Source organism: Tursiops truncatus, chromosome 16 (assembly GCF_011762595.2).
Source record: "Tursiops truncatus isolate mTurTru1 chromosome 16, mTurTru1.mat.Y, whole genome shotgun sequence".
Taxonomy (NCBI): Eukaryota; Metazoa; Chordata; class Mammalia; order Artiodactyla; family Delphinidae; genus Tursiops; species Tursiops truncatus.
Window position 1 is genome coordinate 63,539,878 of NC_047049.1, and position 12,452 is coordinate 63,552,329.

The 12,452-nt window shown below is 40.6% G+C and overlaps 1 protein-coding gene across 1 annotated transcript in view; it reads right to left on the bottom strand.

Annotated features, from left to right (window-relative positions):
- The window catches only part of SIRT1 (sirtuin 1), a 60,557-nt gene extending 59,851 nt beyond the window's left edge, over positions 1 to 706 (bottom strand). Inside the window, exon 1 of the mRNA XM_073793542.1 lies at positions 535 to 706. The gene's annotated coding sequence lies outside the window, so the exon portion shown is untranslated. The remainder of the gene's footprint in view (positions 1 to 534) is intronic.
- Positions 707 to 12,452: the final 11,746 nt, after the last annotated feature.

Consider the following 12,452-nt stretch of genomic DNA (forward strand, 5'->3'; position numbering starts at 1 on the left):
TTTAAACTTAAATTCATAATAAAAGCTATTTTAAGCCTTTCACTATTTCTTACTGAAGCGCTCTTTGCTTCCCCCAGACTTTCTTTTATGAGCAGTGCATTCTTGGACAATAGTTGGAGAATTAAAAAAAAGAGGTTGTTAAGTAAGAATCACCACCACTCCCATTGTCCACACTATTTTAGAACATTCCAAGGCTGAAACACCCCGTTTATAAATCAGTGATGCACCCTTAACAGAAATATGTTTAAGTCTGGGGAAGGCTGGAAGCTAAGGAGGATTTATGGCATCTTGATTAAACATTAGAGAGGACATTTCCAATCGTCGATTTGTACAGCATCTTAGAAGTTCTCACACTTGGGACATCGTTATACTGCAGTAACATTCAGGATGGACATGAGGAGTCTTTTTTCTTTAAGGTAGGAGAAATGCTGTTGTGAAGGGAAAAAGGGGACGGATAGCCTGAGTCATGCTATGGAAAGGTACAGTTGAGGGTCTGGGTACAGAATTTCTTAAAAATTCTACACAGCTACTTACCCCTGGACATTCTTCTAGTACTGCAGTTTGAACACCTTCGCCCTAGAATACGGGCTCCTCCCTGTATTTCTTCCAGTCCTCCCCTCCCTTAGCACTCACTGGGAGAGGCAGGTAATATAACAGTAGACAATGGCGTCCCAATGTCCTCCGAGACAGGAGACTTCTGTCCTAACTGGACAAGGCAGGATAACCACAGTCAGTTTCTTGCTTTGTAATTCTCCGTTACATATTTCCTGAAAGCCATTTTTTAACTTCATTATTTCAGAAAGGCACATTACCATGTGAAATGAACCATTCCCTCTAAGTCCCCAACAGAGTTTTGTTGAACACCTACCTCATGCAAAAATTCTGTTTCACTGGGGGAGGGGATGTTGAGATAAGAAGGTTCCTGAGTTTTAGGAACTGGCAGTCCAGATGGGGAAATAGACTCACGTTTAGAAAACTCAGACATAAGATCGTTTTGTTTTAAACAACATTTATCCTCCTGAAGATCTCCCATCAATTCAAATGTTTTTCAAGACTAATTTGACAAAAGTCTGTGGTGAAATGATTTTTGTTTAGCAGCTCAGGTAGCAACAATATCTGCAATGGCCTCAGTTCCCCAGCTTTGAAATCATATAATTCTTGGTGAATTTTTTAACTTGGAAAATGTTCATTTTCTCCATATTTACACATTCACTAGAACATGTATTAATATTCTTATACCACAGGATTTTACCATTTTATAATTCACATTCTCAAATAGTGCATCTGCTTTTCTGTCCGAGGAAGAAAAGTACTGTAACGCAATTGAATGTGTTTTGAGGAGAGCACTTTATTTTGTAAATTAAACATCGGGACTCAGGGATGTGTCACCTGGCACTTGGTAGGTGGGCAACAAACGTGTATTGAAACAACAAAAAAGAAAAATCAAACCAAAAAAAAAAAGGAAAGGAAAATAAACAGGAAAAACAAATGAATAATGCAGTTAACTCACTCTCAGGGTGCAGTGTACACATGTGGTGGAAATGAGACAGTTCCCAAAAATCCTGAACAACTTTTAGAAGACTTTTTGTGGGTGGAGGTTGGGGGGGGGGGGAGGCAAACAATATACCTGAAAAAAAAAGAAAAAACAATGGGACGGAAAGAGGCAGTTTTGCTCTGCCTGAAGCTCGAATGTAATCACTCAGTACTGCCCATCAAACTGGGGTTTGCACTTCCCCACTCTCCTGTTAAACCTGCAGGGCGAACAGCGGGGAGGGGGGAGGTTTGTTCTTCCCTCGTACATTCCTTCCCTCTCAGACCAAAAGGAGCTGGATGTGGAGACACAAAAGTTTAACCACTGAGCTGGAAAAAGGTCAATCAGAAAACACAGCCCAGAGCAAACCCAGGGCATTGCCAAGGGGAACCGGATACTGAACCATAGGAGGATTATATCCAGAGGGCAGACGTCCCAAAATCGGGGTGGGGACGTGGAGGGCAGTAGATTCCAGGTCAGCACTAAGACCAGTGTGAGACCTGGGGACTGGGAAGGTACCGAAATCTAAATCTTAATGTAGCATCTTTTTTTTTTTAATTTTTTTTTTAATGTAGCATCTTAAAAGTTTACTTTAAATAATCCAATAGAAAGCGATGGCAGTTTCTAGGGCCCTTATTATGCAAAAACTGCTCAGTGAATCTTTGAAGGGAGTCATTTTAACGATAGAGGAATGGAATCCAGGTGGAACTGGGCAAGCACTGATTTTCAGCCTTGGCTTCTCTCTAGGGAGCTCTTAAAAACCTGGATGCTGAGGCCGCACCCCAGGCTGATTATATCAGAATCTCTGGGAGTTGGACCCAGGCATCAAAATTTTTAAAGCTGCTCAGCTGATTCCAGTATACAATGAAGTCCTACTGAAAGACTCTTTTGGAGACAGCTGGGACACCAAGTTCTTAACCTTCCAGGCAGATGCTCATTGCATTTAAGTTAATACATTTCTAAGTCAAACTTTGATTTAGTCTGTGAGAAGAACTCAAAGGTAGATATATCGGGGCATAATTGATAATTAGAGCATATATTCCACAGAAGCTACTGTAGAAGGATCAAATTTCTTAGTTGGCTTCCTCCCTTCCTTTTTTCTTTTAGAGCCCAGAAGTTTTAAGCGAACTAAATAGTACTTTGAGGCCTGAGAGTCTCTACGTTAGTGTTCCTGGGTCTTCAGGGTTTTAAACAAATTTCTATAACCTCAATTTTATGTAGTTTGAACTTGAAACTGCTTCACAAAGTAACTGCAGTCGGAGTGAAGCGATCATCCTTTTTCTTTCTTTTTTTTTTTTTGGCTGCACCCCAGAGGCTCGCAGGATCTTAGCTCCCTGACCAGGGAGTGAACCTGGCTCTGGCAGCAAAAGTGCCTAGTCCTAACCACTGCACTGCCAGGGAATTCCAGATCACTGTTTTTCTTTCTTTCTTTAAAAAATAAATTTATTTATTTATGGCTGCGTTGGGTCTTCGTTGCTTTGCGTGGGCTTTCTCTAGTTGCTACAGTGGAGGCTACTCTTTGTTGTGGTATGCGGGCTTCTTATTGCGGTGGCTTCTCTAGTTGCGGAGCACAGGTTCTAGGGGCACGGGCTTCAGGAGTTGTGGCACGTGGGCTCAGTAGTTGTGGCTCGAAGGCTCTAGAGCACAGGTTCAGTAGTTGTGGCGCACGGGCTTAGCTGCTCCACCACATGTGGGATCTTCCCAGACCAAGGATCGAACCCGTGTCCCCTGCATAGGCAGGCGGATTCTTAACCACTGCACCACCAGGGAAGTCCCTCGATCATTATTTTTCAATGAAGTTAAAATGTATATACAGATATGCACGAATATTAACTTACATTTTGATGAGTTTTAGTAAATGAAAACAACACCTGTGTAAGCACCACTCCAAGATGTGGAAAATTTCCATCACCCCAGGAAATTTCTTTATGCCCTTTACCCCTCTCCCCATAGCAACCACTCTTCCAATTTCCACCTTCCTAGATCAGTTTTGCCTGTTCTTGAACTTAATTGGAATGGAATTACACATCAGGTACTCTTTTCACGGTGATCTTTTTAAAAACACAAAATTGGATCATGTAAATCCTCTGTTGAAAACCTTTAATGGCTCCCTACTACTCTTGGAATAAAATCCAGATTTCTCCTTGTGTCCAGAAAGGGCCTGTATCCCTCTTAATCCTCCAGCACTGCCTCCCAACTCTCTCCCGTGCTTACTATGATGGTGATCTAGCGAGCCTGGTTACCCTTCCTAGCTCCTTCCTACCTGGGGACGGGGACTTGGCTCAGCTGTATTCCCCTGTTAACTCCTACTCACTTTCAGGCGTTGTCTTAAATATTACCTCCTCTCAGAGGCATTCCCTGGTGCCCCAATTCTAAATTAGGTTCTCCTTAGGTTTTCATTTCTGTCACTATCACAGTTAGTAATTATATATTTACACATACTTGTTTTAAAAAATTTTGTCTGTGCTGCATGGTATGCTGGATCTTGGTTACATGTATTTATTCTACTTTAAAACTGTCTATCTCCTTCACTTTACCCACAAGGGTAGGGGCCATGTCTGTTTTGTTCACCACTGTATTCCCAGCTCATAGCCCAGAGCCTGAAACATATTAGGTGTTCAATAAATATTTGATAAAATAAATGAATAAAATGGTTTAATTTGACTCTTGAACCTACTGAGTTGCAAAATGATAAAAAAAAAAAAAGAGAGATGGGGAAGAAAGGCAAGAAAGATGTGGGCAGGTAAGAGTGGGATTCCGAAGGAGAACTGCTCCTCTTTAATCTTGAACAGTGAGAGTGAGGAGTGTGTTATATACAACAATGGAAAGAACACTCGGGAAGAAGTCAGATCACCTAGTTTGCTGACTTCTCTGGACCTGTAACCCATCTCCTCATTTATAAAATGCAGGATCTGGACTAGAACATTTCATCAGTACTGCCTCTCCTCCACGTAGCACGTGGAAATATATGGGGGTATTTTCCACAGTTCCACAATAATTGGAGACCACTATCGGCAGTTATTAGCTCAGAGCACCAGGAATGTTAAATGTCTTGCGTTGTATGACACAGTCTCAACCCTGTATTATCCAAAGTATATGTTGAGAAACACTATAATACAATTCTATGAATCTAGTAGGCATGGCCTGTGGTTCCTCATTTTGTGATACTTCATAGACTATCATACAGGTAAAAGCTTACTGCATTTAAATTACCTTACTTAGAAAATTATCTATTTATGTCAGACTGCTTGCTTTAGTCTGTGATAAAAACGTAATGGTATGGGACTTCCCTGGTGGCACAGTGGTTAAGAATCTGCCTGCCAATGCAGGGGACACGGGTTCGAGCCCTGGTCCAGGAAGATCCCACATGCTGCGGAGCAACTAAGCCTGTGCGCCGCAACTACTGAGCCTGCGCTCTAGAGCCCGCGAGCCACAACTACTGAAGCCCGCGCACCTAGAGCCCATGCTCCGCAGCAAAGAGAAGCCACTGCAATGAGAAGCCCGCGCACCGCAACGAAGAGTAGCCCCCGCTCGCCACAACTAGAGAAAGCCCTCGAGAAGAAACGAAGACCCAACGCAGCCAAAAACAAATACATAAATAAATTTATTAAAAAAAAACCTTAACGGTAGACATACTATCAGGGAATAATTGATATTTGAGGTATATATTCCACTGGAACTACGTAGAAGATATCATATTTATTAGTTTCTTCCCCTTCCTTTTTTTTCTTAAAGAGCACAGTAGTGGTAAGCATTTCTCCAAGAAATTAAAAGAGCTTGATGCTATTTCATTCTTCCTTAGTAGAAGTGTAGGTAGACGTCAATTTACATTTGGGAAACTGTTATGGACTGAATGTTTGTGTCCCCCCAAAATCATACAATGAAACCCTAACACTCAATGTGATGGTATTTGGAGGTGGGGCCTTTAGCGGGTAATTAGGTTTAGATGAGGTCATGACGGTGTAATCCCCATGATGGGATTAATGTCCTTATGGGAAGACTTCTTATTAGAGGAAGAGAGACCAGTGCTCCCACTTTCTGCCAGGTGAGGACAGTGAGAAGGTGGTCCTCTGCAAGAGAGAAGTCTCTTACCAGGGAATGAAATTGGCTGGCACCTTGATCTTAGACTTCCCAGCCTCTAGAACTGTGAGAAATAAATTCCTGTTGTTTAAACCACCCAGTGTATGGTATTTTGTTAAGGCAGCCTGAGCTCATACAGAAACGAAGGCTCAAAGAAGACAAATATTAAAATTACACAGAGAACCCTCCCGTGGTAAGGTTGATATTTTTAGTGATGTGCTTCCTAGGCTAATGTTTTACCCACCAGAACCGACACTCAATTATAGTAATTAAGGAGACTATTTGTTAAGTGTAGTCTTATTGTCACAATTCTAGGGCCCTTGCCCACTCTAAAATTCTATGTTGTTAAAAATATATATATATGGTGGAAACAACACAAATGTCCATCAAATGACAAATGGATTTAAAAATATCTATTCATACCATGGAATATTATTTGGCCATAAAAGGGAATGAAGTACCAAAGCATGATACAACACGGATGAATCTTAAAATCGTTAATACTAAGTGGAAGAAGCCTCTCACAAAAACCTACTCATTATATGATTCCATTTATATGCAATGTCCAGAAACCGCAAATCTATAGAGAAAGTAGATTTGTGGTTTCTTAGGTCTGGGGGTAATGGAGGGATGGGGACTGACATCTATAGGATATGGGTTTCTTTTTGAGGTGACACAAATGTTCTAAAATTGACTGTGGGGGGGGTAGGGATAAATTAGGAGGTTGGGATTGCCATATACACACTACTATATGTAAAATAGATAACTAATATGAACCTACTGTATAGCACAGGGAACTCTACTCAGTACTCTGTAATGGGAATATGGGAATAGAATCTAAAAGAGTAGATATATGTGTATGTATAACTGATTCACTCTGCTGTACAGCAGAAACTAACACAACATTGTAAATCAACTATACTCCAATAAAAATTAATAAAAAAATAAAATTAACTGTGGTGATGGTTGCACCTCTGTGCAACTGTGTTGATGGTTGTGAATATACTAAAAACCATTCAACTGTATACTTTAAGTGGGTGAATTACACGGTTATGTGAACTTACATCGATAAAGCTATTTTAAAAATATGAAAAGGTATTCAACTTCATGCATACTTAGAGAAATGAAAATAAGAATAACAACCATTTTTCATCCATCAGATTGGCAAACATTTTCAAGCCTATAATATTTAGGACTTGGCGAGGGTGTGGGGAAGTTGGTGCTCTTGTACACTGCTGGTGGGAGTAGAAACTGAGGCAGCCTTCTTGGAGGGAAATCTGGTAAGACGTTTCATGATTCTATATATATATGAACCTGTATCAGTAGGTGTATATATATACACATACACACACCTATTGATTTAGTCATTCCACTCCCAGGAATTTATGCCACTGTACAGTTATCAAGCATAAAAATGATTACCAAAACATTGATTACAATAACAAAAATTGAAAACAACCAAAAGTCAATCAACTGAGCAAAATAAATGATAGATCCTTATAAATTATGAATACCGTGCAGCTGTTAAAAAATGAAGGTGCAGAACAGTATATATATAATATGCTACTGTTTTGTGCAAAAAAGGGATGAAAATAAGAATAAAAAAATATATGTGGGCTTCCCTGGTGGCGCAGTGGTTGAGAGTCCGCCTGCCGTTGCAGGGGACACGGGTTCGTGCCCCGGTCCGGGAAGATCCCACATGCCGCGGAGCGGCTGGGCCCGTGAACCATGGCCGCTGAGCCTGCGCATCTGGAGCCTGTGCTCCGCAACGGGAGAGGCCACAACAGTGAGAGGCCCACGTACCGCAAAAAAAAAAAAATAATAATACATAAATAAATAAAAAAATATATATATTATGTGTGTGTTTGCATAAAGAAGGATACACAAAAACTAATATAATATAAATGGTTACCTGGTTGAGTAGGAACTAAGTAGCTATTAGGCAGAAATGGATGTCAGACTTTCCACTGAATACCTCTTACATTTTTTATTTTTGAGGCTTTTGAATACCTAACCAGAATAAATTAAATTTAAAAATTAAGGATATGACTGAAATAAAAGAATAAGCTTATCTACAGTAAGTAAAATACAACTTATATAAGATGCTTTTTTTTTTTTTTACATCCCCTCTCTAGTTTTCTAGTTTTCATTTTTCCCATCTATTTCATTTTTGGGGACATGCTTCCATTTGTTCTGAATTCTCTATAAACCTTATCATCTCAAGATACTTTAAGTGAAATTAAAAAGTTACAGAATAGTAAGTACAGTATTCTTTCATGTACTTATTCAATTAACAAATACTTTTAGGTCCTTAATTTATGCTCTAGATACTAGTGATATGGAAGAAAATAAGGCAGCCAAGGTTCCTGCTATCATGGAGATTACATTTTAGTAATGAGTAGGTAGGCAAGCACATAAATAAACAAGGTAATTTCAAACAGTGATGGAAGAAATAAAACATGGTGGTGGGGAGTGACTTGGGTTGGGGAATAGTTACTTGATGGGTGTCATGAAGATCTCTCTGAGGAAATAACCTATGAACTAACCCCTGAGTGAGGATAACCTGGGAGAAGAGAGTGGTCCAGGAAGATAATGTAGCGAGTGCAAAGGTCTTGAGAATGGAACAAGTTGGCAAGTTTGAAGATCTAGAATATAGTCTGTAGAGCAGGCAGAGAGTGGTAGGAGATGAAGTCAGAATGGTAGTCAGGGGACAAATCATGGGTTTAAATAAAAGAATAATACGTATGTTTGTATATATATTGAAAATATCTGGAAGGACACACAAAACCTTATTAACATTATTAAGTGGCTATTTTATGGGGATAATGGTTAGTAGTACTCTAATTTCCTACACTCCAGCAGGATTTGGATTTTTAAAAGTATTTTAAAGTGCATAAAAGAAATATGCTTCAAAGGAAAAAAATGTAAATAGTGTTGAAGTAGGAATCTAGGAAAGTGAATTTTGTACCTAGAAGCTTGCTGATTCCTTTGGTCTTAGTCCCTCTAGTGGCGGCTGTGGGGCAGTGCTGGTGACAGTGTCTAAGCACAAGCATCCCATGGTGAGATGCTAAAGTTAATGAACTCTGAAATACTCAAAAGTTTGAATTCTTGAAATCGTGCAATCCTTGCCACATGGTGAGTGGGAAAAATCCAAAAATCGCTACTGTATACCATAAAGCAGGGGCCAGCAAAGTCTTCAGATTTTAAAATCAAAACATGAGGAAAACGCTCCAGTGCAGTAGTCTCACAACTGTGTGGCTTAAACATCCAGGCCCTGGTCACACCATCTCTTCTGAGCCTTTCCTCAGGCCTATACTGCCCTGTCTTCTCTCCACCTGGACGAGCTACGTCTCCCACCCCTCTTGGTCAGCTCACCCCTTCTACATAGCTTCCCCCGACAACTTGCTTTCCCCCTCAACTCATCCCTTGGCATTTCCTGACAAGGATAAAAATAGCTGACATTTAGGGAGCTGTCACTGGGTACCAGACACCGTTAATTAATGTTACCTTGTTCAATCCTCAAATCAATCCTGTGAGGTGGTCCTGTTATTACCTGCCTTATACAGATGGAGAAGGTAGACCTGAGGCATCGGGGCATAAAGTAGGATCAGGGCTGCTAAGTGGTGGCTTGGAATTGAATCCCTGTCTGACTCTAGACCACAGGCATTTAGCCAGCAATCAACACTCGAATATAGTTTTTTATTTGGATAGGTAGTGACTATATAATCAGTGTAGATCACAGGGCATAAATTCAGATGTATATAGGGACCAGGATGTGAGTACAGAGAACCTGACATAATAGTCTTTTATATATATATATATATATATATACATATATATATATATATATATATATTATTTATTTATTTATTTATTGGCTGCATTGGGCCTTCGTTGCTGCGTGTGGGCTTTCTCTAGTTGCGGCGAGCAGGGGCTACTCTTCGTTGTGGTGCATGGGCTTCTCATTGCAGTGTCTTCTCTTGTTGAAGAGCACAGGCTCTAGGTGTGCAGGCTTCAGTAGTTGTGGCACACGGGCTCAGTAGTTGTGGCACATGGGCTTAGTTGCTCCGCAGTATGTGGGGTCTTCCCAGACCAGGGCTCGAACCCTTGTCCCCTGCATTGGCAGGCAGATTCTTAACCACTGCACCAGCAGGGAAGGCCCATAATTGTCTTTATTTTCTCAAAGGGATATGTCCTCCCTTGTTTTTCTTGAAACATGTGGCTTTTGTGCTCCATTTTTTGTTCTACATTTGATAAAATAGGGATCAAAAATATTTCACTTTCCTCTTATAAAGATTTGTGATAATGCCTGGCAACTGACACTTGGCCTCAGTATCAGAGAGCAACAGAGTTAGGAGACTGTGACAAACTCAACAGCATGGGCCCCATCTAAAGGGGGTGTTCCCAGCTCAGCTCCAGACAAATGCTGCCGTTGGGAATGGTAATTGAATCCCAAATCATCAGATCTTTCAATTTTTCAAGAGAAGGTAGAAGTCTGGAATTTTATGCAAAACCTCCCAATTTAAAAACGTTGCACAGGGAGATCAGCTCGGTGCTTTGTGACCACCTAGAGGGGTGGGATAGGGAGAGTGGGAGGGAGATGCAAGAGGGAGGGGATATGGGGATATATGTATACATAGAGCTGATTCACTTTGTTATACCAGCAACTAACACAGTAATGTAAAGCAATTATACTCCAATAAAGATGCTAAAAAAAATGTTGGCAATGATTTCACAACATTTTAGGAACATGGTTTGGTAGGACCAAATTTTGATTTGATCACTGGGTCACAAGTTCAATCTTGTCTCTTTAATTGCAATGCAAGTTCCTTGTGAGGAACTGCTAAAACAGATTTCATTTACATCTCTCACAGTGCTAGGCACAAACCAAGTACTCAGAGATTTTTTGCTCAGCCGTGAAGCTGCTCATGAGTATTATTCTATATTTAGATTTCAATTCCTTTTGGCAAACAGTTATCTAGCAAGTGTGGGCTTTTACAGAATCACAGTATCTGTGAACTTATCGCTGAATCAAATGGATTCTCTGAATTTACGAAAGAGAACAATGGGGCCTACGACACAGAAAGTATTCATTAAAAGTTTCTTGTTTTTTTAAAAAAATTTATTTATTTTATTATTATCATAATTTTTCTGGCTGCACTGGGTCTTTGTTGCTGCAGGCGGGCTTTCTCTAGTTGCAGCGAGATGGGTCTAACTCTTCGTTGCAGTGTGCGGTCTTCTCATTGTGGCGGCTTCTCTTGTTGTGGAGCATGGGCTCTAGATGCACAGGCTTCAGTAGTTGTGGCACATGGGCTCTAGAGCGCAGGCTCAGTAGCTGTGGCACACGGGCTTAGTTGCTCCGTGGCATGTGGGATCTTCCTGGACCAGGGCTTGAACTCGTGTCCCCTGCATTGGCAGGCGGATTCTTAACCACTGCGCCACCAGGGAAGGCCAAGTTTCTTGTTTTTATTCCATTCATATTTCCTGAGTATCAGATTAATATCCTTGGTCTAGGTTATACCTTGATGCACATTATAATCACTGGCCATAGCTTAAAAAAAAAAAAAAATCCATGCCCCGCCCCTAGAAACTCCATTTTAATTGACCTACAGAAGGGTCCTGGCACTGGTATGTGTGTATATATGTATATACATGTATGTGTATGTACATGTGTGTGTGTATATACGTATACGCACCAAGTGATTTTTTTTTGGGTGGGCCACCAGCTTGTGGGATCAAACCTGGGCCCCTTGCAGTGGAAGCCCGGAGTTCTAACCACTGGACTGCCAGGGAATTCCCCAGCAAGTGATTTTAATGTGTAGCCAGACTAGAGGATCACTGGTCTAGGTTCTGGGAATCAGAACTCATAGGACCAGATAATCTCAGATCTTACTGCCAGAAGTTATCTCATGAGTTATTTGGCCCAGTTTCATGCACTTAAGTCACTATTTTCCTAAAACTACCATCATATCTGATTTGACGACTATATTACCAATATACTCCACTGCAATTCTATTTGAGAAGAGAGGAAGAAAGCTGAAATGTCAGGGAGATATTCAAGTGCTTGTTTCCCAAACATAATCAAGTGACTGTTAAACTAATTTCTTTCTGTTTAAAAGAAATCTGTTACAGTAATAGTAGGTCCAAACTAATAACTCAGTGACTTCTGCCTCACTAACGAGTGGCATATTAACCACTTTTCCGTGATAATTAAAAATGAATTATTTTTTTAATGTTTTTATTGGAGTATAATTGCTTTACAATGGTGTGTTAGTTTCTGCTTTATAACAAAGTGAATCAGTTATACATATACATATATCTCCATCTCTTCCCTCTTGCGTCTCCCTCCCTCCCACCCTCCCTATCCCACCCTTCTAGCTGGTCACAAAGTACCCAGCTGATCTCCCTGTGCTATGTGACTGCTTCCCACTAGCTATCTATTTTACGTTTGGTAGTGTATATATGTCCATGTCACTCTCTCACATTGTCCCAGCTTACCCTTCCCCCTCCCAGTGTCCTCAAGTCCATTCTTTAGTAGGTCTGTGTCTTTATTCCCATCTTGCCCCAGGTTCTTCATGACCTTTTTTTTTAGATTCCATATATATGTGTTAGCATATGGTATTTTTCTCTTTCTGACTTACTTCACTCTGTATGACAGACTCTAGGTACATCCACCTCACTACAAATAACTCAATTTTGTTCCTTTTCACGGCTGAGTAATATTCCATTGTATACGTGTGCTACATCTTCTTTATCCATTCATCTGTCCATGGACACTTAGGTTGCTTCCATGTCCTGGCTATTGTAAATAGAGCTGCAATGAACATTGTGGTACATGACT